The 6,310-nt window shown below is 30.7% G+C and overlaps 1 pseudogene; it reads left to right on the top strand.

Annotated features, from left to right (window-relative positions):
- The first annotated feature begins 736 nt into the window (after positions 1–736).
- Positions 737–3,545, top strand: LOC116406150 (annotated as a pseudogene).
- The last annotated feature ends 2,765 nt before the right edge of the window (positions 3,546–6,310 follow it).

The raw sequence follows: 6,310 nt of genomic DNA, 5'->3' as shown, positions 1-6,310 counted from the left end.
ATAAAATAATATAATTTCAAGGATAAGTATGATGTTTAAGGAAGTTTTCACCTCTTATTTGAATGTATTAATCAATATTAGAGTTGAGGTATAATTTGAAACTGGTGGAATTTGAGGAAAAATAAGGCATCCTGATTACTTAGAATTGTGAAAGGATATTTAGAGACCTAACTTAAAATATAATAATTTGTGGTTTGAAGTGCAATATTTATTATAGGTTACTATTTCTTAGGTATCATCGGTTTCCATTTTTGTGTGAGAGAGAGAGGGAGAGAGTTATTATTGTTTTTCTAGCGCAGCACCAAACGCCACTAAAATATTTATTTGCTTGGCATATTTAATAAATAAAAATGGTATTGATTTAAATTTTGGACATAAGAAATTAAAAAAAAGAAGAAAAAAAAGTCACTATCGATAAAGTCCACGCGGCAAGAATGTAGAGTAAGTTGACTGAGACCATGGAATGTCGGCCACGTGGATTTAAAACTGTTAAGATGCGCCGGTGAGGAGGTGTTACGGTGACGGCTTTACCACTCACGACGGCCGTATTACGGTGGTAGGGCCGTCTGGATTTTCGCCGTTATGGACCCCACCCTCTTCCCCCAAATTCTCATCTCCTCCACTATAAATCCGCCATTCACCTCCCTCTCTCTCTCCACCATAACTCTCTCTCTCTCTCATCTCTTCCATCTGTTTTTCCCTTCTCCAATTCTCCAATTCTCCATTTCTCCATTTCCCTTTCTCCTTCTCCACTTTCCATTGCCTTTTCTTTCTTCAGCTTTTCTAGTTCTCAATTTTAAGGAAACTCTTCCAATTTTTAATACAACGAACAAAACACACAGTATTCTAATTGCGTAATTGGATATATGACGAACCAGAATGTGGTAGTTTCCGATACTAAATCCGGCATCAAATATGTCCATCACCGTCGCTGTTTCTAACTCCTCTATCTTCGCCACCACCGCTCAAAAACCCCCACCTGCTCCTGCCGGTGCTGCTGGTGGCGGTGGTTACATCTCCATTTCCCGTAAAAATCCTTAAAGACCTTGATGTTAATGGCGGTTGGATTGAATCAATGAGAGCTTCCTCTCCTACCCATGTTAAATCTCTCCCTTCATTCTCTGCTTCCGACGACCACCGCCAAAATTCTTGGATGGTGAGAATTAAAACCAACTCTCTTCTTCTTCTTCTTCTTCTTCTTCTTCTTCTTCTTCTTCTTCTTCTTTCATCCCATGTCTTACTTTTTTTTTTTTTTGTTTTTGTAATGAAAACAGCATCTTCATCCTTCTGCACTGGATATGTTCGATCAGATAATTGAAGCTTCCAAAGGGAAACAAATTGTTATGTTTCTGGATTACGATGGAACTCTTTCTCCGATTGTTGAAGACCCCGACAAAGCCTTCATGTCCGAAGCTGTAAGTACTCACAGATTTCATTTTTCTCTTAACTTTCCATTTCTTATTTCTCTCTGTTTTTCACTCTGTTTTATCATTTCTTCCATTTCAGATGAGGAAGACAGTGAAAAAGCTGGCTACTTGTTTTCCGACCGCCATCGTAAGTGGCAGATGCAGAGACAAGGTACATTCAAATTTCAAAAAACTAATTTTCCTTTTTTCATTTAAATTTTAAAAAACGAAAGAAATTAACACCTTTTCTTTTGGGCGACGAAATTATAGGTGTATGGATTTATAAGACTGGCGGAGCTTTACTACGCCGGGAGCCATGGAATGGACATTAAAGGTCCAACGAAAAGCTCAAAATTCAAGAAAGCTGTAAGTTACCAAAAATTATAAAAACAAAAAAAGAAGAAGAAAGTATTAAAAAGTTGATAAAATTAATTAGCGAATAAGTAATTTAGTATGACAACGTATTAGTTTAAAAACAGTCGTTTTCTCCTCAATCAAAATATATTTGATTAATCCGAGGTTGCTGTTTTGTTTGTCTTTGTTAGGTTAATCAAGGTCTTCTCTTCCAACCAGCCAGTGAGTTTCTTCCTATGATAGACGAGGTTAGATTTTATTACTTTTTAATTTCAACTTTTTGTTCAAAAAATAATACTCAAACTCAAGTGTATTATTAATCTCTTTTCTTCCCATCAAACAATAGGTTTATCAACAGCTGGTACAGAAAATGAAATCAACTCCAGGAGCCAAAGTGGAGAACAACAAATTTTGTATCTCAGTGCATTTTCGATGTGTTGATGAAAAGGTAAAAATAAACAAGTAATATATACATATCCTTATAGTTGCATTACTATTATTATTAGTGTCATTATTATTATATTATAATAATATCACACTCACCCTTTTTTCTTTTCTTTTCCATTATTCTCCAATTTCAACTCCAAATTAAACTTTTTTTCTTTTTGTGTGTATTTATAGCAATGGAATAATTTGGCCCAAGAAGTGAAATCAGTGCTTAAAGAATACCCCATGCTCCGACTAACCCAAGGAAGAAAGGTCTTTTTTTCATCTCTTTTCTATTTACACAAACATTCATATAAAAAGTTGCAGTAGTCAAGAAACAATAACATTATAACATAACTTATGATGTATTATCTCACGTCACAGGTACTCGAAATCCGTCCCACTATCAAGTGGGACAAAGGGAAGGCACTCGAGTTTTTGCTAGAATCACTAGGTTAGTTATTTTCTCCAAACATTATTTGATATTATTGTTACAAATGTACGACGTACGACAATATTTATCTTCTTTTTTTAACTTTATGATCTTTTTAATATAGGATATGCAAATTGTTCCGACGTGTTTCCTATTTATATCGGAGATGATCGTACGGATGAAGATGCATTTAAGGTATCCTATGTTTACTATGCTCGTTATTGATTACTCTAACGTTTATATGACAACTTGTATTTGTTTTAAGGTTGTAAAGTTAATTAGCTTTTAATAATCATTTTTGTAAAGACTAGCTATAGTGGAGTTTTTAATTTCTCTTTTAATATAGGTTCTAAGAGAAAGAAATCAAGGGTTTGGATTCTTGTATCCAAAATTCCTAAAGACACTCATGCTTCCTACTCTCTACGAGAACCTTCCGAGGCAAGTTCATACATACATGATTTTATATTTTATCCTCATCATTATTATCGTTGTTGTTGTTTTCTTATGAGTTTTGAAATATTTGTTTTATTATAGGTTATGTACTTCTTACAACGTTTGGTGCAATGGAAACGACCATCTTTATTAAGAAGAAGACATTGCAGGGTTTGAAATTAGTAGAAAGTGAGGGAAAGAATAAGAAAAAAAAAAGGACACCCTTTAAAAGGAAATGTTTTGTTTTGAGTGTGGGGGTGAGGGGAAATTCAGTGAATTATTGTTGTAATTTCCTTTTTCTCTAGGGACTATTAGTTTTTAAAAAAAAAAAAAGAAAAGAAAAGAAAAGGAGAAGGGGAAATAGGAAACAAAAAAAATTGTAACTTTTTCCTTGGCCCGAGTGCCCTCTTCTACTACACATATCTTGTAAACTAACTTTGTTTTTTTTTTTCCCTATAAAAAAGTATTGTAATTTAGCAACCTTTCTTTCTCAACTTCTTTGTCTTCATACAAGTCTAATTTCAAAATCAACGGATATAATGGGTAAGGTAAAAGAATAACAAATTCATTTCTTTATGGATCAATTACATTACTCCAAGATCTTAACTGTATGTTTGAATATTCAAAGTAATTAAGAATTTGGTTAAATATTCGTGTGTTGAGATGTTGAAAACATCCTTAATAAGTTAAGAAGTATGTTTGGAAAATTCATATGAAGTATAATGATGTGTTAATCTTTAAAAAGGAGAAAAACGATATTTGAGTCTTGTGGTTTTGATTTTAATATGGAACTATAATAGAAACTTCACTTTACTGGCATGATATTAAACGATAAATTTGTAATTTAAAAAGACGTGATAGAACGGTGGAGATTGGAAAGGTTTAGGTGTAAAGAAAAAGTTGGGTTTATGTATTTGGAGGTTTCTGAAAAAGAGGCATAGAAAAGAAAAGGTATTTGATGGGCTTACAAATATTACTTTTCCTTTGGAGAAAAGAAGATGCACTTTTCCACACACACAATATGATCATATGAGTATTTTTTTTAAGAAAATGGAAAACAATTATTTTCTCCTCCTTTCTATCTACAAACCAAAATACAATGATACCTTTTTCCTATGATTTTCATGTGCTTTCTTTTCCTAAGTTTATTATCTTTTTAAATGTCTTTTCTTTAGCTGGTTTTAAGAATTATTTATAGTCTTTTTTAGTATAAATATATAATATAACGCGGATGATTTGAACAAGAAATCATTTGGTATTCTATGCATGTATTGGTATACAGTTGAGTTAAGTTTTTTTTTTCTTCGCTTAAGAATGATAGCTAATGCAAGAAGAGTATTATTTCACTATTTTTTTAAAAAATGTGTGATGTGAATATCTCAAGAATTCCGTATTCAACCTAATAATCTTTGGATATAGATTTGAAATACTTTCACGGTTTTTGAACTCTAAACTCTCACATCTTATAAATTGAATTGTAACAAGAATCACTCGTAATAGTCTCTTCTTTCTCTAGTTTAAATTTACATGAAAAACTAGTAAGAATATTAAGCCTTCGGTTTTCTTAATCAATGATTTGTACATTTTTAACCCACCAAGTGTTCGATTGACAAATTATTATTTCCATAGATTGGATATAGAATAATAATTTTGATATGACCACCCTAATTTAGTTATATATTCATTACAACCAAGGTTTTAATATAATTGTGTATTAAATATCCGTTATTAAAAGTGTTTTCAGCTTCGAGATTTAGATTATCACCGATGATGAAAAAGAATATCTTTCTTTATTAAAAAGGAATTTATACAAGAACACCCTAAATATAGGTTTTTTCATTTGTTCTCTTTAATAGTAGAAATGGTGGACATCATTAATCCATTAATAATGGTATAACTATGGAGTAGAATGAGGGACCATATAATAGTAGAATTGAGTATGAAATTCCATGATTTATGGAGAAATTCTTAATTGATGCAACATTGATATTAGTGATTGATATATTTGACAAGTTGTTGTTGGTTTTTTGGAGAATCTTGGTACGAAAGGATTCCTCATTAATTGGCTTGCATTTAATGAGGCTTTGTTGGACTAACAGGTTGTTCTTGTTTTACCCACGTTATTATAGTGCCAAATTTAAATCCGACACACACATGTTTGTGTTCCCATTACTATTACATTTTCATTAGTTCGATTCGATCACATGAATCGGTATTCTATTATATCATTAAAAAAAAACGACAGCTACATGAAACACAAAAAATTAAACATAAATATAAAGTCTTTTAAAAAGTAGAACACGAGTCTTTTCAAGTAGTCGTTTAACTTAATGCAGACTATTCTAGTCCAAACATATTTAATTGGAAAGTTGTTATAAGATATATGGTGTGTCAATGTTGGGTATGATTGCATTTAATATAATAGAAAGAAGAGGTATATTTACTCATTTGGAAAAAAATAAACGTGTTTAATTATTAATTAAAATTTATTTCTTGATTATACTTTTATAACAGTTTTAAATATTTCCATCGACATATATATCCTACAAATCTTTTAGAGGGAATTTAGCCGAACTATAATTGAAATGTCTTTGTCCTTTGAAGTTAAAGGTTTAATATTTCATGCTCACTGTTATCGTAAAAGAATGCACACTTAGTTACCATTATTCTTAAAACATAAATTTTAATATATGAATATAACTCAAATAACATAAATTTGTTTACTATGATTTTTTAATTCTACCTTTTTTAAAAGAAAATCTGGAAGAACTTTATCATTTTAACAAATTATACCTTTTGTTCATGCAAATTGAGCACAATATCTATTTAGTCTAGAAATTTTAAAATAAAGTGTTTAATAGACTAAGTGTTTGTATTAAAATCTCAATTCTAAAGGCTTGAAATCTGAATATTTTTCTTTGAGAATATTATACAAATTCAAATAAAGTGGTAAAGCCTCAAACGTATAGTAAACATGCCAACATGTTTAATTATATTGAATTGCATTATTGGTTAAGGTTCCCTTCAATGATTTGGTTTTTTTTATTTTAATTTTTTGAAGATCGTGTTTCTTTTTGCTCACAAACACTTTGTTTAGCATGACATGCATCTTTCTTTTATCAAAAGCATTCAAAATTTTAAACAAGTTAAAAAAGTTAAATGAAAAAAAGTAACTTTTCCATTTTTGAAATTTAACATACATTTTGAAACCCATGATTAAAATTAGATAAAAAAAAATAAAGAAACTTATCAAACATAG

The sequence above is a fragment of the Cucumis sativus genome, unplaced genomic scaffold (assembly GCF_000004075.3).
Source record: "Cucumis sativus cultivar 9930 unplaced genomic scaffold, Cucumber_9930_V3 scaffold69, whole genome shotgun sequence".
In the NCBI taxonomy this organism is placed as follows: Eukaryota; Viridiplantae; Streptophyta; class Magnoliopsida; order Cucurbitales; family Cucurbitaceae; genus Cucumis; species Cucumis sativus.
The sequence above is the reverse complement of the archived record's forward strand: the minus strand, read 5'-3'. Positions and strand labels throughout refer to the sequence as shown.